Consider the following 21,482-nt stretch of genomic DNA (forward strand, 5'->3'; position numbering starts at 1 on the left):
GACCTCTTTGCCAAATTGGTCGTACCTCTTGGATTCCCTGTCGGGCGGGGCCGACGGGAATGCGGACTGGGAGGTCGAGGCCTGGATCACCAGACTCTCAGGAGTGGGGTGGGTAGACAGGTACTTGGGGTCGTCCGGACAAGGACGGTGGCGCCTGGCCACGTTCCTATCAACAGGCGCACCTGAAGCGGGCCTGGACCACGTGCCCAACAGAACGTCAGACAAGGCTTCATTAAACGGCAGCAGTGGCTCCAATGGGCATGACTGCGGTTTGAAGACCTCGGTGAGGATGTTAGGCCTCACGGCCGCGACGGGGAGCTCAAGGTGTAAGGCCTTGGCAGCCCTCATCAGCACCACAGAATAGGCAGCTCCCTCCACCGATGCCACGGTTGGAGGAGAGATCAAGCCAGGGTTAGGAGAGTCGTCCAAACCACTGGCATCCCCCAAGTCACCCGTCCAGTCCGGGTCATACTGGCACTCGCGAGCCAGAGGGTCCTCTGACCCCTCCCAACCTTCACCGTACTCCTCATCCTCTCCGTATTCGGAGTCAATGATGAAGACCGGCTCCTCGGGGTGCATGGGCCCCATCGGCGCCGGGATCGGCGTCGAGCGACGCCCATCCGGCGCCGCGTCCGGCGTCGGAGAAGGTATGGGGACGGCGCCGCCCGGAGCCGGCGCCGGAACCCCACCGCCGGCCGGAACCGGCAGTGGAGAACCGGCGCCGCGCGGGGGCGGCGTCGGGGGTAACCCCGATGGCAACGGCGCCGGGGAGGCCGGAAGACCAGCCGGCGCCGATCCCGAAGGGCCCTGCGGCGCCGGGGTCGGAGCCGTCGGCGACGCCGGGGCCGGAGCACCCGACGGCGCCGAGGCAGGGACACCCGAACCGCCAGGGCCCCCAGACGGTAGCACTGGGCCCGAAGGCACCGTAGGCCCCGTCGGAGAAGCGAGCGCCCTCATGGCCATGAGGAACGCCTCGATCTCCTCAGGCGTCGCGCCATGCCCAGGGACCGGAGGGTATGAGGCAGGCCGCACCGGCGACTCTCGCGGAGCCGCGGGGTTGGGGTCACCCGAGCCCCCGGCCGCATCGCGCGAGCGTCGGGGGGAGTCGGGGGTACGATGACGACGCCCCGACTTCTTGTGCTTCCTACCTGACGAGCCTGACGAGTGGTGTCGACTTCCGGAGCGCCCGGCGCGGCTCCGCGACCGCTCCCTCGAACGCTCCCTCGACCTCCGGCCGGACCGGGACCGCTCCCGGTCCCGACGTGGGGCCGACACCCGGAGCTCCAGCAGCTTGCGGGACCGCTCCCGCCTAGCCTTGTTGGTAAGGGCCCGGCAGTCGACGCAGGAGTCCACGTCGTGGTCGGGGCCCAGACACCGGAGACAGAGGCGGTGATGGTCTGTGACCGACATCGTGCGCTCACAGTCATCGCAATTCTTAAATCCAGGCATCCTATCAGGCACAATAGAGAAAAAATCGAGAAAAAAAACTTGGTCAAAGACCGGAGTACTGCTCTTCCAGATCTGCGTCCACTGGCGCGGAAAAAAGAAGAACTGACGTCAGTGCGCGGAGGCGGCGTCTATGTACTCCAGCGACGTCATCACGGCGCACGACGCCGACGACGGACGCGGAGCCGCAGGGGACGCCTGCAGACGACGCCTACCGACGCGCAGGGGTACTGCTACGCAAAAGTTTCCGGATCCAGACTGACGCCTGGGGATATTCTAAGGTAAGGAATCTAACACTAACGTGTTTCTTTCAGATACAGCTGTGCCTGTAACAGAGTGTTGGAGTTCCACCATTGCAGAGAGTAGCACACCGATGGTTGATCAACACTAGATGCTGTAATTGACCCTCCGCTTGAGATCATCGTTTAGTTAAGCACTGTTGTAGAGGAAGCATATTATGTGAGGCATGAGGTACCATGGCTACACATGATGCCATGGTCCCTAGGAGACATTACTGTTCTCACTGATATTTCTTTTTGAGGCTGAAACTATGGCACCAAGGTGATGAATCTTTGTATTCTGGCTGCATCTGGGTACGCTTCTCCTGCTTGACAACTTAGGATGGCTCCAAAATAAGGCTCTATCTGGGGAGGATTCAGGTGTGACTTCACTGCATTTATTGTGAAGCCTAGTTGGTGTAATAGATTTGTTGTTGTTTGTGTGTGTTGCAAACATTTGTCGAGATATGGGAAAACGTGTATATTTTGTCTCTGCAGGTGGGCTGCTACAACTGCCAGACTGTGGTAAACACTGTGGGGCTGTGGTGACTCCAAACTGAAGCACTTTGAATTGAAAGTACTGCTAGTTGAAGGCAAACCTGAGGTATTGCCTGTGTGCTGGGTGAACTGGATTGTGAAAATATGAATCCTTTAGGTCTGAAGCAGTCATGAAGTGAACCTGTTGGACAAATGGTATGACATCTTGAAGAGTGACAATATGAAAATGTTCTAAAAGGATGTACTTGTTTAGAGGTCTGAGGTCTAAGATGGGTTTTAGAGCTTCATCCTTTTTGGGTATAAGAAAGTAAAGGGAATAAACTCCTGTGCCTTGTTGTTGTAATGGCACGAGTTCCGTTGCTCCTTTGTTCAATAAGGCTTGAGTTTCCTCTTGGAGTAGCTTTTGATGGTCTGTTGATAATTTGCGAGTGTGAGGTTGAATGTTTTTGGTGTTGAAGTGAGCTCCAGACAATAACCATGTTAGATAATATCCAACACTCATTGTTCGGATGTGATATTTATCCAAGCGGGAAGGAAGATTTTCAAACAGGCATGTCTTCTTAGTATAAGATGAGTGTTTATTCCTCTAGCCGCTGTATCAGAAGCATCAAGGGCACATCTTATGTTTGTGACTGTGAACAAAGAACCAACGGCGGACTAAAATAGCCGCACTCTCCTCAGTGTATTCCCCAGTTGTTGCTTTATGCATAGGTTGGCGATCAGTTTGCACAATCAGCTCCTGCACGCGCCGTTGTGGGATGCCACCTGCCAAGCAGGAAAATAGAACTGTAAGGACAATGGAGCAGTGCCCTCCCAAGACAATATTGTTTAAATAAGGAAGCTTGATCAGTGTCTTTGTTGCATCAATCTTTATTTGTAACAATCCATGCAACTGTTAAAACACACATCAGTCAACGCGTTTTGTTCAAAGATTGAACTTCATCAGAGCTAAATAGTGGAGGGTGAGCGACTGGTGCATAGAGAGGAATATGCTACTTACCAGTATGCATCTATTCTTGGCATGTAGGGCTGCTGACATTCATATCTGTGCATAGATCGCCGCCTAGTGTTGGGTCCGGATGATTGCACATTGTTGTCCTGGAAGAGTCTTCGAAGTATCACGAGATAGGTGGCTCCTCCCCAGGACTACAGTGCGCATGGGCATCCTCTCCATCCTTAGATTGTTTTTTGCCATTGTGGCAGAGGTGGGGTGTTGTACAGTAAGAGATGTCCATGCAAGAAAGTGTGAGTTAGAATGAAGGCTGCAGCTGCGACAGGCACCGGGGAGGAGGGTGGGCGATATGAATGTCAGCAGCCCTACATGCCAAGAACAGATGCATACTGGTAAGTAGCATATTCTGTTCGAGGCATGTGGGCTGCGGAATTCATATCTGTGCATAGAATGTATAGCAGTCTCTCCCTTAGCGGTGGCTACCTGTGCCAGCTGCAGCAGCCTGAAAAAGAGTTTTTAGAACGCCTGTCCTACAGCAGCTTGCTGTTTGGAATGTACATCTACACAATAGTGTTTTGTGAAAGTATGTATGGTTGTCCATGTGGCTGCTTTACATATTTCCTCTAGAGGAATGTTTCCTAGGAAAGCCATGGATGCCCCCATTTTGCGTGTAGAATGCGCTCTTGGGGGAACTGTTAAAGTGCGTTTTACCTTAAGGTATCACATTTGAATGCACTTAACTATCCATCTGGCTAGTCCAGAAGTAGAAATGGGGTTTCCTGTGTGTTGTGGTGAAAAAGCAACAAACAACTGTTTTGTCTTCCTGAAATCTTTTGTCCTGTCTATGTAATATAGGAGAGCCCTCTTAACATCTAGTGTGTGTAGAACCCTTTCAGGAACTGACTGTGGATTTGGGAAGAACACTGGCAGTTCTATTGTTTGATTGATGTGGAAATGGGATACCACTTTTGGCATGAATTTAGGGTTTGTCCTAAGCACGACCCTATTTGCGTGAATTTGGAAGAATGGTTCTTGAATAGTTAGGGCTTGCAGCTCGCTAACTCTTCTAAGCGAACTAATCGCTACGAGAAAAGCCACCTTCCATGTTAAAAATTGTATTTCACATGAGTGTAAGGGTTCAAAAGATGGTCCCATTAGTCTGGTTAAAACAACATTTAGGTTCCAGACAGGTGAAGGTGGATGTCTTGGGGGGGATCACTCGTTTGAGCCCCTCCATGAATGCTTTAATTGCAGGCACTCTGAATAGCGAAAGGTGTTGCCTGTTCTGAAGGTAAGCTGCTATGGCAGCTAAGTGTATTCTAACGGATGTATAGGCTAGATTGCAGCGGTGTAGGTGCAAAAGATAGCATATGATATTTTGAGTTGATGCATCTAGTGGGTTTATGTCATTGTTGTTACAGTAAATGACAAAACGTTTCCACTTTGCCGCATAGCAAGCTCTTGTGGTAGGTGTTCGGGCCTCTTTGATAATGTTCATGCAGTCAGGAGGTAAGTTTAGGTAGCCAAACTCTATGACTTCAGGAGCCAGATTGCAAGGTTCAGCTGCTGCGGATCTGGGTGCTGAAAGTCTCCATGGCTCTGCGTTAAGAGACTGGGTGTTAGTTTTAGTCTTTGATGAGGCACCACGGAAAGTTCTAGGAACGTGGTGTATCACGGTTGCCTCGCCCATGTTGGAGCAACTAGGATTAGCGTCATGGAGTGCTGGCGCAATTTGCGTGCCACTAGCGGTATCAACGGTGCTGGTGGAAAAGTGTAGGCAAATTTGCCTGACCAGTTCATCCATATCGCATTGCCCTGAGACTGCGGGTGTGGGAACCTTGCGGCGAAGGACCGGCATTTTGCGTTTTTTTGTTGTTGTGGCGAACAGATCTATCTCTGGTTGTCCCCACTGTTGGAAGAATGGCTGAAGCACTGTGGGATGAATCGCCCACTCGTGCATCTGTTGGCTGTGTCTGCTGAGCAGATCCGCTATTTGATTGTCCTTGCATGGGAGGTGTTCTGCCATGAGACAAATGTTTCTTTGAATGGCCCACTTCCACATGCTCAGAGCTAAATGTGACAGCTGTGGAGAGTGTGTTCCTCCCTGTTTCTGTATGTAGTACATCGGAGTCATGTTGTCCGTCCGGATCAACACGGTCTTGTTGCAGAGATGTACTTTGAAAGCTTTCATTGCCATAAAAATTGCCATCAGCTCAAGTAGGTTGATGTGCATTTTCTTTTGCTGCGTGGTCCATAAGCCCTGCACTCAATCAATCAATCAATCAAGGCATTTATAGAGCGCACTACTCACCCGGTGGGTTTCAAGGCGCTTGGGGGGGGGGGGGGGGCGCTACTGCTTGAACAGCCAGGTCTTGAGCTTCTTCCTGAAGGAGAGGTGATCTTGGGTCAGGCGAAGGTCGGGAGAGAGGGTGTTCCAGGTCTTGGCGGGCAGGTAGGAGAAGGACCTTCCTCCTGTTGTCGCTCTTCGGATGCGGGGGACGGCGGCGAGGGCGTGATTGGTCGATCGGAGGTGGCGTTTGGGAGCGTAGAAGTTGAGGCGGTTGTTGAGGTAGCTCGGGCTTTGGTCGTATAGGGCTTTGTGTGCGTGGGTGAGGAGACGGAAGGTGATTCTCTTGTTGACGGGGAGCCAGTGCAGGTCTCTCAGATGTCCGGAGATGTGGCTGCGTCTGGGGACGTCGAGGATGAGTCTGGCTGAGGCGTTCTGGATTCGCTGGAGTCTCTTCTGGAGCTTGGCGGTGGTTCCGGCGTAGAGGGCGTTGCCGTAGTCCAGTCGGCTGGTGACGAGGGCCTGGGTGACCGTCTTCCTGGTCTCGGTGGGGATCCACCGGAAGATCTTCCGTAGGATGTTGAAACAGGACGAGGTGACGGCGTTGACTTGTCTGGTCATGGAGAGCGAGGAGTCCAGGATGAAACCCAGGTTGCGTGCGTGGTCTGTCGGTTTGGGTGCGGTGCCTAGGGCAGGGGGCCACCAGGAGTCGTCCCAGGCGGAGGGCGAGGAGCCCAGGATGAGGACTTCCGTCTTGTCTGAGTTCAGTTTCAGGCGGCTGGTCGTCATCCACTCGGCTACGTCTTTCATCCCTTCGTGGAGGTTGGTTCTGGCGGCGGCGGGGTCGTTGGTCAGGGAGAGGATCAGCTGGGTGTCGTCGGCGTAGGAGATGGTGTTGAGGTTGTGTTGGCGTGCGATGGCCGCAGGGGGGCTCATGTAGACGTTGAAGAGGGTGGGGCTGAGCGAGGAGCCCTGAGGAACGCCGCAGATGACTTCCGCGGCTGCAGATCTGAACGGTGGTAGGTGGACTCTCTGTGTCCTTCCAGCGAGGAAGGAGATGATCCACTCCAGTGCCTTCTCCTGGATTCCGATGTTGCTGAGGCGCTGTATTAGGGTGTGGTGGCAAACAGTGTCGAACGCCGCAGAGAGGTCTAGGAGGATGAGGGCCGCTGTTTCTCCGTTGTCCAGCAGGGCTCGGATGTCATCGGTGGCAGCGATGAGGGCGGTCTCGGTACTGTGGTTGGCTCGGAAGCCAGACTGTGAGGGGTCGAGGGATCCATTAGTCTCGAGGAAGGCGGCCAGCTGCTTGTTGACGGTCTTCTCGATGACTTTGGCTGGAAACGGGAGGAGCGAGATGGGGCGGTAATTCTTGAGTTCGGTGGGGTCCGCTGTTGGTTTCTTTAGTAGAGCGCTGAGTTCGGCGTGCTTCCAGCTCACAGGGAAGGTGGCGGTGTCGAAGGAGGTGTTGATGATGTCCCGTAGGTGGGGTGCGATGACAGCGTCGGCCTTGTTGTAGACGTGGTGGGGGCAGGGGTCGGTCGGAGATCCGGAGTGGATAGAGTTCATCGTGCGGATGGTGTCTTCTGTGTTGATATGGGTCCAGGTGCTGAGGGTGGTGGTGGGGGGCGTTGGTGCGGTCGTGGGGAGCGTTGTTTGTGGGCTGAAGCTGTTGTGTATGTCAGCGATCTTGTTGCGGAAGTAAGAGGCGAGGGAGTTGCAGAGGTCTTGCGACAGGGTGATGTCGTTGTTTCCAGCGTTGGGGTTGGAGAGCTCTTTCACGATGTTGAAGAGTTCCTTGCAGTTGTGTGCGTTGTTGTCCAGCCGGTCTTGAATGCGGTTTTCTTGGTGGCGTGGATCAGTTGATGGTGTTTCCGGGTGGCGAGCTTGAGGGTGGTCATGTTGTCCGGTGTTGGCTCCCTTCTCCAGGCTTTCTCGAGGGCTCGGCAGTTCTTCTTGGAGCTCTTGAGTTCGTCGGTGAACCATGGTGCCTTTTTGCTGCCGGGTCTGCTAGGCGGGGTCCTCAGTGGGGCGAGGTCGTCTGCGCAGTTGCTGATCCACTTCGTGAGGTTGTCGGCGGCCTGGCTGGGGTTCTCTGAGCTGGCGGGAGGGTGCTGGCTCAGGGAAGCGGCGAGCTGGTCTGCTGTGATCTTGTTCCAGTTTCTTCGAGCAACCTGTTGCTGGTGGTGGTGGATCGTGGATCTTCTGAAGGTGAAGTGGACGCAGCTGTGGTCCGTCCAGTGGAGTCCGGTGGCGTGGCTGAAGACGATGTCCTTGCTGGATGAGAAGACAGCGTCGAGTGTGTGTCCGGCGAGGTGGGTGGGGGTGGTCACCAGCTGCTTGAGTCCGAGGATGGTGAGGTTGTCAAGCAGGGTGGTGGTGTTGCGGTCGTTGTTGTTCTCCAGGTGGAAGTTGATGTCCCCCAGGAGGATGTAGTCAGCGGAGGGGAGGGCGTGCGGGCTGATGAAGTCGGCGATGTCTTCGCTGAATTGTGTGCGTGGTCCTGGGGGTCGGTAGATGAGGGTGCCTCTGAGGGTGGTCTTGGGGTCCGTGTGGATCTGGAAGTGCAGGTGTTCGGCGGTTGTCAGGGTGTCGTCGGTGTTGGTCTTGATGCGGATGGTGTCCCTGTAGATGATGGCGATGCCTCCTCCAGTCTGGTTGTCGCGGAGATCTTGTAGCCCTCTGGGATGGCGATGTCGGGCGCTGAGGAGTCGTTCATCCAGGTTTCCGTGAGGAAGGCGACGTCAGGAGCTGTGGTGTCGAGGAGGTTCCAGAGTTCGATGGCGTGTCTGTGGATGGAGCGGGTGTTGAGCAGGATGCACTTGAGGTGGTTGCTGCTGGTGTTCAGCTTGGCGGGTGCTGGTGCGGGGCAGGTCCGGATGCAGGTGAACTTGCAGGCGTGGCAGCTGAAGGGTCCGTGGGTTCGTCTCGGGGTGGCTCGGTAGCATCCCGGGATTCGGCCGGTGTTGAGTGCGTTGAAGGTGGCGGCGTCGTAGGTCCGGCGGGTGGGCTGGTATCTGCGGGGCCCAGGGGTCCTGGCACTGGGCGCGGTCCAGGCGCGGACGGGCGCAGACGGGCTTACCTTTGGCGCACCTTCGGTGCTCAATCGGTGCTCCCGCTGCGCGCGTCCGCTGCGCGGTCGCTCTGGGGGCGTCATAAGATGGGAGGGAGGGTCCGCTGGGAGGCGGGGAGCGCGGGGACCAATCGGCAGGCGGGGGGCGGGTTCGCGTCTTGAACGGCGGGAAAAGCTGGGGGCTCGGCTGGCGGCCCTGCGGCGGCTGGGGCGCTGGGGCGGCCCTGCGGCGGCTGGGGCGTGGGATCGGCTTCAGGCATCAGGCAACAGGCAGCAGGTATGGAGGAGCAGGCAGGGGGCGTGGGGGCGACCAGGCCATAGTGGGCGCAGTGGTCGCACTGTGTGGTGGAGGACATGGGCTCCCCACCCTATCAGGGATGCGTCCGTCGTTAAGACTATTCGTGGTACAGGCTCTTGAAACAGTCGTCCCTTGCAAAGGTTTTGTGGATTCCACCAATGCAGAGAGTTGCATGCACGACTGGTCACCAACACTAGGTCGCTTAATTGTCCTTGAGTCTGGTTCCACTAACGTGCTAGGCACTCCTGCAGCGGACGCATGTGTAGTCTCGCGTGAGGGACTATGAAAATGCATGAGGCCACCATGCCTATTAGTTGCATAAACACTCGGGCTGTAAGCGAGTGTTGGGGCCAGAACCTTTGGATTAGCGTTTGAATGCGGTTTATTCTGACAGAATTTGGTTGTGCCTTCCCTGCCAGAGTGTCTATAGTCCCTCCCAGGTATTGTTGTACGTGGGCCGGCTGAAGATGGGACTTTGGATAGTTCAGCGAGAAACTTAAACTGTGCAGGAGGTGAATAGTGCGTGACATGTGGCTGGCACATTGCTGGGCTGACTGCGCTTGTATCAGCCAGTCGTCCAGATACGGATAGACATGAATATGCTGTCTTCTCACATGTGCAGCTACTGTTGCTAGGCACTTGGTGAAAACTCTTGGGGCTGTTGTCGCCCCAAAAGGAAGAACTTTGAATTGGTAGTGCTGGTAGTAGATATTTCCTGTGTACTGGTATATGGAAATATGCGTCTTTGAGGTCTAGAGTTGCGAGAAAGTCTCCTTGACGCAACAGTGGTAGCACCTGCTGTAGAGTGAGCATGTGGAAATGCTCTGATAAAATGTATTGGTTTAGGGGCCTGAGGTCCAAAATTGGTCTGAGAGACCCGTCCTTTTTGGGGATTAGAAAGTACAGCGAGTACACCCCTCTACCCTGGTGTTCTAAGGGTACCAGTTCTATGACCCCTTTTTGTAGCTTGCTGATGATTTCCTGCTGCAATAAGTGTAGGTGTTCTGCGGACATAGGACGGTGTCTTGGGGGAATATTGGGTGGTGTGGAGGTCAATTCTAAGCAATAGCCAACCTGGATAATTTGCCTCACCCACTTGTCTGTGGTTATGTTTTCCCAGACTTGCAGGAACTGCTGTAATCTTCCCCCGACCGGTGTTACATGGTCTGGGGTTAGTGACAAAAAGTCACTGTTTGGTATTGGTAGAGGATCTGGAGGTGTTATTCCCTCGTCCTCTACCCTTACTGTTATTGCCACGGTATCCACCTCTACTGTTTTTGTTATAGGTGTTTTGCGTGTTCCCCTTGTTGTATGAGGTTTGCTGTGCTGAGCCTGCTCTTGAAGTTCCTCTGTTGTCGGAGCGACGAGAGGAGCCCCCTCTGTATTGTTGTGACTGCAAGGTTCCCATAGACTTGGCTGTCTCGGTATCCTTCTTCTTTTTGCCTAATATTGTGTCCACATTAGGGCCAAACAAATAATCAGGGTTCACAGGTTGATTGAGTAAAGTGCTCGGAACCTCATTTTTAAACCCAGATATGTGGAGCCACGCATGTCGTCTAAGCATGACACTGGTGTTTATAGCCCTGGCTGCTGTGTCTGCCGCATCTAGCGCACACTTGATGGAGGCGTTAGATATGAGCTTTCCCTCTTGTATTAGGTGTTCTGCCTGTTCCTTATAAAGGTCAGGCAGATGCTGGAAAATCTGCTTTAGCGTGTCGTAATGGGCCCTGTCCTACCTGGCTAACAGGGCTTGTGTGTTTGAAATTCTCCATATGTTAGCTGCTTGAGCAGCTGCCCTTTTGCCCGAGGCCTCCAGAATCTTAGACTCCTTGTCTGGAGGTGGAGCCTCACCAGTAGTCTGCGAATTTGCACGTTTGCGTGCATTGGATACTACCAAAGAGTCTAAAGGTAGCAGTCCCTCAATGTAGGTAGGGTCCACTGGTCTATATTTCTTCTCTGTCCTGGGGTTAATGACTCGTGCCCTGGTTGTTTCCTTGAATGTGTCCCCTGCGTGTTTAAGCACCCCTTTAACATTGGCTATGTTTTGACTGATCTTTCAGAAGTGTTGAAAGTATCAAAAAGGAAGTCTTCCTCAATGGGGTCTGCATGCATTTCCACGTGGTGGTTGTATGCTGCTCTTTCTAGCAATGCATTGAAAGCAGCTGTGTCCTCTGTAGGCGAAGTTTTTACATAGTATGCAGTATTGTCTTGTATGGGCTGAGAGTCTACAGGATCTACAGGGTCAGACCATTGTTGAGTTTGGTTGTCCTGGTCATTGTCCACAGGATAATTATAAAGTTCATTATCCTCATATTCCACATCCTCATCTGTGTGTGTGGGAGAATATGTAGAAGTCTCTTGCACATGTGGTCTGATAGGCTCAAAGAGAGTAGGAGATGTAGAAGAGTCTCTTTTCTGCTTTAGTGGTATTTTATAGGTCTCAGCGTAAGTGTCTGGTCTGATTTTCCTTTTTAATAGGGTAACTCTGCCAGTATTGGGGTCGACGTACAGTTTTGATTGTTCTTCTGTCGAGGGCTCTTGCTCTTCATGTGCTTGAGCTCTTTTCCCCATTATCGCCTTTTTTGTTGGCGTCGGGTCGATTTCCGTTGTTGGTTCGACCGTTTTCTGCCTCATGTGCGTTGGAAGTCCAAATGTTATTGGTCCGAGGGACTTTTGTGCCTCCACAGTCTTTTTCGGCTGGATGAAATTCTTCGGTGCCGAAATTGTTATCGATCCAACAGTTTTCTTTGGTTCGATAACCACTTTTTGGTTTTGTGTCGTCTTCGAAGCCTGCTGCTTCGGAGCGATGATGTGTTGCCTCGGCTCGATGGACCCCTACGTCTCGATCCTTGCCTTCGGGTCGAGTGTCTTTGTTTGCACCATGTTTGGCTTGTCGACTTTCTGCTTCGGTTCGACATCGATCTTGTCGGTTCGACGGCCTTCAGCTTAAACATGTCTCTGGGTGTACTGGCTCTCGGCGCGACAACCCTCATATGCGACCCAGCCGGGTCGACGGCCATTTTGTTTTTGTTTGGCGCCGATGGATCCGCACCTCTTGGTCCGAAGACTGTAAAGTCTATAAGTTTCGGTTTCTGTTTTGTTTCCTTCACTTTCTGTTTCGATATTACCAAGAAATGGTAATGTTGCAGTGATGGCTCTTGTCTTATATTCTTAGCGGGGCTGAATTGCGGGGCTATAGAATCGATGTTAGGATCTTGGCTAAGGCCTTCCGGCGATGCCTCGACCTGAGCCTCTGGAAGCGTATCAGTAACAGTACTGGGCTCCGTACTCATGGTTGGCCCCGTGTCCTCGCCGGAGTCGTCCTCGACGGCTCCTATGCCTGGATCGTCGTCCCCTACCTCGACGATGTCGTCTTCTTAGTCGACGTAGTAGCTGGAGTCATGTTCCGACCCCTGCTCCGACTGTTGGTCTGAGTCCTCAGCTTCGACGACTTCTTCCTCGTCTTCAAAGATGTTCACCGGCTCAGGCGCTGGCTTCTGCATCGTCTGCCTCACTGCTCTTCGAAGCCAAAGTGTCTTCTTCGATCGAAACTGCGCACAAGCTAAGCAGTCGGCTTCATTGTGTTCCGGAGATAAACACTTGTTACACACAGGGTGTTTATCTATGTGTGGAAATTTTGAGTTACAGTTGGGGCATCTTTTGAATGGACTTCGTTCCACGACGATCGGCCCTTTGGTGTCGAAAAGGCCACGCGGCCCGATTTGACGTTCTGAGTAGAAACTACAGAAAGAAAGTTGTCGGTACCGATCGCAATAACAATACCGACGCCCCCCAAGGCCTTTTGGCCTTTTAGAAAAGTTTTTTATCGATTCCGAACTCTGAGTTGGAAATCACATCCGAACCCAATGGCGGAAAAAACAATCTAAGGATGGAGAGGATGCCCATGAGCACTGTAGTCCAGGGGAGGAGCCACCTATCTTGTGATACTTCGAAGACTCTTCCAGGACAACAATGTGCAATCATCCGGACCCAACACTAGGCGGCGATCGATGCACAGATATGAATTCAGCAGCCCACACGCCTCGAACACTTAGTTTGTTACCAGATTCAGAGGCCCTCGGTGTGGTAGCTTTACTTGGGTTTGGAAGCCTCCTTGATAAGGGTAGACAAAGTGAACCTGAAATGTCAGTCGCGGCGTTTCAACGAACAGGGCAGCAGTAAAGCCTCTACTCTGGTAACAAACTACGTTCTCTATGCACCACTCCATTGTCCTTACACATCTTATGTTTGTGTTTGAGATGAGTTTGCCCTCTGATGCAATTTGTTGAGCCCTCTTTTTATATTCCTCTGGGAGAAGTTGTAAACTGTCCTCCATTTCATTCCAGTGTGTCCCATCATATCTTAATAGGCCTATTGAATTTGCAATTCTCTAATGATTGTGCTGCCACTGCATCTATACATTTGCTATCTTTTTCTGGTGGTGGATCTTCACTAGTGGCCTTTGAGTTTGCTCTTTTGCGAGCAGTAGCCACTACTAAAGAGTTGGTGTAAGTTGACTCCTAATATAAGTGGTGATAACGTAACATTTTAAACCCCCAAAAACACTTAAATTCATCATTTACAGTTACAAGAGATAACTAGAAGTAACTTGTGCTCTAAGGTAACTTTAACTTGCCCCCTGCGATGCACAGCGTATTATCCCACTTATTACATCCCCCATGACTTGTTCTACATCGCTGATAACATTACTGCGGCATTTGAAAGAACATCATTGATGAGAAAACTGTGCATGGGGGATGGAAGGGGGTATGGTCACCTTAGGGCACAAGGTAAAAAGAAACTGTGAATTTCAGTGTTTTGTTTTAGCTTAAAACGTTACTTTCTCCCTGGAATTTTCACCAAACTATGAAGACACTGTAACCATTTTTTCCCACATTGGTTAATGAGGAGCAAGAAAATCCAACACATCAACCAGTGACTGTTCTCACTGCTGCAGCTCCAGAAAGGCACAACAATAAGCCACGTCCAGCAGCATGTTTCACTATTGGGCTCCTCCCCGCAACGGTTGTGATACATGGTACGCGGAGCGCTCCTGTGGGAGTTCTTTAGAGATGTCATGTGTGTGTTTTTTGGCGCACAAGACCGAGTAAACACTCAATGTGTTAGAATTTGTAATAGTCTGCTCAGTCAGTCAGGGCAGTGATTAAACAGGAGCCTAAATAAAACTGTATCAGAGTTGGGACCAAGGTTCTGTCTGTGGAATTTTGATGTTCTGTATCATGATCAAAAATCCTAGTCCAATATAGACAGCACCATGCATCTCTATGGTACTGATAAATGCTTTCCCTCCCCAAAGCCACGCAAAGTAAAGGGGCACTGGTCAGCCCAGTTAGAGCTGCTTGTCTCAGTGGTGTAAAGAAAGAAATTAAGAAAGAAGATCCCTTATCTTGTGGGTTGTATAGCAGAGGTAATTACTGTTATGGTGGCAAACATTCTGCAACACAGAGATTTGACTAAGAGGGCCATCTCAAAGCCCCTGCAAAAATTACAGGAATACAAAGTTGTGTTGGGTACTCAGCTAAACAATCTATACATAACATTAGTTTCATTGACAAATAGTGCTAGTTGCCAAGATCAAGAGAGAGATGGTCCCGCTGATGCTATTTGTAGAAAGCAAAAAAAGCAAGTCCACGCTAGGATAGACTTGTGATATTGTACAGGGATGGGTATGGATCAGGCCCCTGAATGGCATGAGAAAGCCGGGGTGCCCTGCCCCACCCGCGGCGCTTTACCTGCCTCTCCATTGATCTCCATGACCGGTGTGGTCCTCTGGTGGTGGGGTGAGGGAGGGTCGCGGAGGGTTCTTCAATCCTGGAAAAAATCTAGTTCAGTGGCACAGACCTTAGTCACTGCCTCCTAGGAGGAAGAGCGGGTACCAACTCGCCCCGACAAAGATTCATTTAGTCCTCCATAACAGGGGTCCCCTACCTATCGTTTAGTATGAATCAACGTGTGTGAGCTAATCCGAGCCAGACAGAGCCCCGTCAGAAGGACGACACTGCAGTAACACATGAAAGAGGGAAGGTGTTTGTGTGTGAACCTGTACAGAGGCCGTCACATCCACTTAAAACATACATGCTATGCGCACGCTACAGCACAGTGCCACATGTGGGGCTCAGAGGTGGACCTTGGTTACAGCAGAACTGACATTTTATGTGTAACTTTCAAGATTGGAGCAATTAAAATATCAATCTAAGCAGATAAACTCTTGTACGTCTATCCTGTGAGCTAATCCTGTGGACACACATCCCTGATGACAAAAAGCACCATATTTTGGTCAGCCTTTTTGTTAATAAACTAGAAGAGAGAAACCCAAGTAGTACCACCGCACGAATAGGCTCAATTTCAAATCTCGTAGAGGTAAGAGTGAGGGAGGCTGACAGACACAGAGCTTCTCTACAAAGTACCTTCTGGGATTAATATACTATTATTTGATATACCGAAGCAGATCCCCTCTCCTCACAGCAGTGCAGTCAGGCAAGAAGTTCAGAACAGGAGACAGTGTCTGGAATGATCTGGAGTGCGGTGGTCACCTTAACATCACCAGGCTTCTTGCTCGGATCCCTTTCTTTTGTCTGTACATTCTTTGGTAGCAACTTTTTGTATTTTGATTTGAGCCAGTGTTTTCCAAACTGTGGGTCGTGAGACGATTTCTGGCGAGTCGTGAAAATCAAAGCAATACATAAAGATGCCTTTAAATTCTGTATTTGTCTTGTGATATTGGCTTCGCTTCAAAGGCAGACGTCAAAAGTCAGGCTAGGTCTTCTGATGTGGATTGGTGTTTACAAACACCTCTAACTTTGCAGCCAGAGAAAGAAAAGTAAAGTGAATTATGTGACAATCTTGGGAGTTCAGGGAGCATAAAAGGAAAGGCTGTTGGATGTCATTTTTGTAACCCCACAAAATGTAAATCTGTAAATTAACACTACCCATTCAGCTGTTAGGGAAGCAAAAATGAAGCACATTGGTTGTAATTTTGAAATGTGATGGAAACAAAGGTTTAATGGGATCGAAAAAAATCAATGCACTTTACTTGGTGATGCACAGATGATAAATATTCGAGGACAACAAATTTCTACAAATTATCACTTGTGTGGGATATATTTTCATTAAAAAATCTATATATCTCTGCAATTGTAGTGCCTATTTCAATGCAGAATGTGCTCTCAATAAACAACATTGCTCCATCACAAGATGCGTTAGTTACAATAAGAAATCGCCCATCTTGTGTCCATTAAGGATAGGAGGGTCGCGAAAGGTTCGTCGTTCTACAAAGTGGGACGTGGTTCTAAAAGGACGGGAAGTGCAGCTTTAAGCAATTTGTAAACTCCTAAATTGCCCTCAGAGTTTTGGGTAACGTTCTCTTTGGTGCCCGATTGAAGGGATATTGTGGTTCGTTACCTTGCATGTTTTTCTGTTCTGGACTTTCCAGCTTTGCTTGAATTCACTGCAGCTTTCGTACGTTTGCCCTTTTATCAAGACACTTTGTTTAGCGGTTGCATCCACCCTCCCTCCCCCAAGATGGTCTGTTAAATTATGCTTACTTTTTATCACAGCTGTATTCGTTTTTGTTTTTAAATTTGTTGAAGGCATAATAGCGGCATTGATCCTTGGCACAGATTCCTTGCCAGAGTCCTCCAATATCCAGACATGCTAAATAAATGGTAACAACCCTTAAGTAAGAAAGAATGAAGGAAAACAATAATGGAAGAAGGAAAACGTGACTTAACCTGGAAATGAAAAGGACATTGCATTCCTAGGTGACTTGGGGGGACTGGACTGGGTAATGTTAACTGATGCGCCTCTGTTTTTAATGCAAGTAAATCTCAGCCCTGGGTACGCCATATTCCCCCAGAGTGTCCCATCACGATAGTTGCTGTGGCCCGATTGGCGGTCAATCATCTGGTTTGGGGTCTAGCTTCCATAATATCTTGCCCCGTGAAGTGCAGTCTGCTCTGTCTGCTTGGGTTCAGTCGAGGAGGAAGTGTCCTCTGCTTAGGCCTCTCTGTGAAAGTCTCCTTTCCTGTCCTGCACAGGAGGCCAAGTTAGCACCTTCCAGCTGTGGAGAACTGGAATCACTCTCTTGGCCATCAGAAGGGCAAGGCCCACAACCCTACTGTTGGGTCGACCTCTCTTAGGTCTAGGCAGGAGTCAGAGTAAAGCATGTTTTTGGGTGAAATATGATTGTTCTTTGGTCTGCTCTGTTATGTAACCCTAATGCATGTGCAAGGCCTGACAGGACAGTGTCAAATGATAAAACGAGATGTTCACCCGCTAAATCGAGGACATGCATGCTGTGATGAAGGGACACTTCACTGAGCTATTCTGGTGGGAGGCATGTACGATGCGAGTAATGAAAACTGAAGCCATTGAAATGGGTTTAATCAATCACTTCTAAAGTGCACTACTTGCCCGTGAGGGTCTCAAGGCACTGAAAGGAGGTGGGGGGGGGGGGGGGGGGGGCGGGGGGGGGGTGCTGCTACAGCTCATAGAGCCTGGTCTTGAGGAGTCTTCTGAAGGTCAGCAGGTCGTGGGTCTGCCGTAGGTGGGTAGGAAGGATGTTCCAGGTCTTGGCGGTGAGGTGGGAGAAGGATCTGCCGCCGGAGGCCGTTGGTTGGATGCGCGTGACGGCGCAAGGCTGGCAGAGAGGAGCGGAGCTGGCTGGTGGGGGTGTGGAAGCGGAGTCTGCTGTTCAGGTAGGCTGGTCCGACATTGTGGAGTGCTTTGTGTGCGTGGGTGAGGAGCTTGAAGGTGATAAGGTGATCCTCTTGCTGACGGGGAGCCAGTGTAGGACTCGGGTGGGGGGTGATGTGGATTCGGCGAGGGCTGTTGAGGAACAGTCGGGCGGATGCGTTTTGGATACGTTGCATTGGTCATAGGCGTTTGGCTGGGATTGCTGCTTAGAGTGCGTTGCCGTAGTCCAGCCTGCTGCTGACGAGGGCTTGGGTCACCGTTCTTCTAGTTTCGGTCGGGATCCACTTGTAGATCCTGCGGAGGGTGATGTAGCAGGAGGAGACGGCGTTAACCTGCTTCGACATGGAGGGAGGATTTGAGGATGAATCCTAGGTTGCGTGCGTGGTCTGTGGGTGTCGGTGCTGTTCCCAGTGTGATCGGCCACCAGGAGTCGTCCCAGGCTGAGGGGGTGGTTCCGAGATGAGTACCTCCGTCTTGTCCGAGTTAAGCTTCAGACAGCTGTTGCTCATCCATTCGGCAACGGCCTTCATTCCCTCGTGGAGGTTGGTCTTGGCGGTGTGCGGGTCCTTGGTGAGGGAGAGGATGAGCTGGGTGTCGTCGGCATAGGAGATGATGTTCAGGTCGTGCTGGTGGGCTACTTGTGCGAGGGGGGCCAAGTAGACGTTGAACAGGGTCGGACTGAGGGATGAGCCCTGGGGTACGCCGCAGCTGATGTCGGTGGCTTCGGATCGGAATAGTGGCGGACTCTCTCCGTTCTGCCGGTGAGGAAGGACGTGGTCCAGTCCAGGGCCTTCTCTTGGATTCCGGCTTCTAGGAGGCGTGTCTATAGAGTGCGATGGCAGACCGTGTCGAAGGCGCTGATAGGTCCAGGAGGATGAGGGCTGTTTCGCCGTTGTCTAGTTGGCATCTGATGTCGTCTGTGGCGGCGATGAGGGCTGTCTCGGTGCTGTGGTGTCGTCTATTGCTTCTTATAACTTCGGCGTGTGTCGTAAGGCTACCACCCAATCACCCGAAGAGAGCTCAGTCCCTGGATAACTCTCCCACTTCTGCTCTCGTGATCCAAGGCCTGCGTATGTCAGAGTATCCTTAGAATGCTACTCTTACTCAGTATTTCTGTACTATCCGGGTCCCAGTGCTTCAGGCGGGAGCGGCCTTAGAATGCTACTCTTACTCAGTACTAGTGTGTCTGCACTATAGGGGTCCCAGTGCTTCAGGCAGGAGAGGCCTTAGAATGCTACTCTTACTCAGTACTAGTGTGTCTGCACTATAGGGGTCCCAGTGCTTCAGGCACGAGGGGCCTTAGAATGCTAGTCTTACTCGGTACTAGTTTTTCTGTTCTAAGGGGGACCCAGTGCTTTAGGCGGGAGTGGCCTTAGAATGCTAGTCTTACTCAGTACTAGTTTTTCTGTACTATTGGGGTCCCAGTGCTTCAGGCGGGAGTGGCCTTAGAATGCTAGTCTTACTCAGTAATAGTGTTTCTGTACTATCAGGGGTCCCAGTGCTTCAGGCGGGAGCGGCCTTAGAATGCTATTATTACTCAATACTAGGTTTTCTGTACTGTGGGGCTCCCAGTGCTTCAGACGAGTGTGGCCTTAGAATGCTAACCTTACTCCGTACTAGTGTTTATGTACTATGGGGGAGGGGGGGGGGGGGATCAGGCGGGAGTAACCTTATAATGCTACTCTTATTCAGTACTAGTGTTTATGTACATCGGGGGCCAAGTGCTTCAGGCAGGAGTGGCCTTAGATTGCTACTCTTACTCAGTATGAGAGTGTCTATACTATCAGGGAAGGTCTCGAAAAATCCCAAAAAATGGTACTAGTCCTGCAGGACTAGTACCTTAAAAAATGTCCTCGACCGAACTGCAACCTACTTGACCTCTTGTCTCTGAAAGCGGAGCAAATGTGACAAGATCACAAGATTTAAAGGCATCTTTATTGCTCATTAACTTTGTGAGCAATAAAAATGCCTTTAAATCTTGTTATCTTGTCACATTTGTTCAGTTTTCACAGACAGAGGACAAAAGTTGGTTAGTTTTCCTTCTCGCCAGAAAGGGCGAGTAGGACCTAAAAACAGCTCGACCTTGTTAAATTTAGCTCGACTATGCGAGCGGTCGAGTGGAATTTTCGAGCCCTGCAGGGGTCCAGTGCTTCAGGCCGAAGTATCCTTAGAATGCTAGTCTTACTCCGTACTAGTGTTTCTGTACTATCGGGGGTCCCGGTGCTTCAGGCAGAAGTTACCTTAGAATGCTACTCTCCTATCGGGGTCCCAGTGCTTCAGGCAGGAGTTACCTTAGAATGCTACTCTCCTAACGGGGTCCCAGTGCTTCAGGCGGGAGCGGCCTTAGAATGCTACTCTCCTATCGGGGTCCCAGTGCTTCAGGCAGGAGTTACCTTAGAATGCTACTCTCCTAACGGGGTCCCAGTGCTTCAGGCGGGAGCGGCCTTAGAATGCTACTCCCCTATCGGGGTCCCAGTGCTTCAGGCAGGAGTTACCTTAGAATGCTACTCTCCTAACGGGGTCCCAGTGCTTCAGGCGGGAGCGGCCTTAGAATGCTACTCTCCTATAGGGGTCCCAGTGCTTCAGGCGGGAGTAGCCTTAGAATGCTACTCCCCTATCGGGGTCCCAGTGCTTCAGGCAGGAGCGGCCTTAGAATGCTACTCCCCTATCGGGGTCCCAGTGCTTCAGGCGGGAGTGGCTCCCCTATCGGGGTCCCAGTGCTTCAGGCAGGAGCGGCCTTAGAATGCTACTCCCCTATCGGGGTCCCAGTGCTTCAGGCGGGAGTGGCCTTAGAATGCTACTCCCCTATCGGGGTCCCAGTGCTTCAGGCGGGAGTGGCCTTAGAATGCTACTCCCCTATCGGGGTCCCAGTGCTTCAGGCAGGAGCGGCCTTAGAATGCTACTCTCCTATCGGGGTCCCAGTGCTTCAGGCGGGAGCGGCCTTAGAATGCTACTCTCCTATCGGGGTCCCAGTGCTTCAGGCGGGAGTGGCCTTAGAATGCTACTCCCCTATCGGGGTCCCAGTGCTTCAGGCAGGAGCGGCCTTAGAATGCTACTCTCCTATCGGGGTCCCAGTGCTTCAGGCGGGAGTGGCCTTAGAATGCTACTCCCCTATCGGGGTCCCAGTGCTTCAGGCAGGAGCGGCCTTAGAATGCTACTCTCCTATCGGGGTCCCAGTGCTTCAGGCGGGAGTGGCCTTAGAATGCTACTCCCCTATCAGGGTCCCAGTGCTTCAGGCGGGAGCGGCCTTAGAATGCTACTCTCCTATCGGGGTCCCAGTGCTTCAGGCGGGAGTGGCCTTAGAATGCTACTCTCCTATCGGGGTACGAGTGCTTCAGGCGGGAGCGGCCTTAGAATGCTACTCCCCTATCGGGGTCCCAGTGCTTCAGGCAGGAGCGGCCTTAGAATGCTACTCCCCTATCGGGGTCCCAGTGCTTCAGGCGGGAGTGGCTCCCCTATCGGGGTCCCAATGCTTCAGGCAGGAGCGGCCTTAGAATGCTACTCCCCTATCGGGGTCCCAGTGCTTCAGGCGGGAGTGGCCTTAGAATGCTACTCCCCTATCGGGGTCCCAGTGCTTCAGGCGGGAGTGGCCTTAGAATGCTACTCCCCTATCGGGGTCCCAGTGCTTCAGGCAGGAGCGGCCTTAGAATGCTACTCTCCTATCGGGGTCCCAGTGCTTCAGGCGGGAGCGGCCTTAGAATGCTACTCTCCTATCGGGGTCCCAGTGCTTCAGGCGGGAGTGGCCTTAGAATGCTACTCCCCTATCGGGGTCCCAGTGCTTCAGGCAGGAGCGGCCTTAGAATGCTACTCTCCTATCGGGGTCCCAGTGCTTCAGGCGGGAGTGGCCTTAGAATGCTACTCCCCTATCGGGGTCCCAGTGCTTCAGGCAGGAGCGGCCTTAGAATGCTACTCTCCTATCGGGGTCCCAGTGCTTCAGG

At 51.9% G+C, this 21,482-nt stretch overlaps 1 protein-coding gene across 2 annotated transcripts in view; it reads right to left on the reverse strand.

Annotated features, from left to right (window-relative positions):
• MADD (MAP kinase activating death domain) overlaps positions 1-21,482 on the reverse strand; it is a 956,601-nt gene that overhangs the window by 694,653 nt on the left and 240,466 nt on the right. The gene's annotated exons all lie outside the window — the stretch shown is intronic.

This window comes from Lissotriton vulgaris, chromosome 2_2, assembly GCF_964263255.1.
Source record: "Lissotriton vulgaris chromosome 2_2, aLisVul1.2, whole genome shotgun sequence".
Classification (NCBI taxonomy): Eukaryota; Metazoa; Chordata; class Amphibia; order Caudata; family Salamandridae; genus Lissotriton; species Lissotriton vulgaris.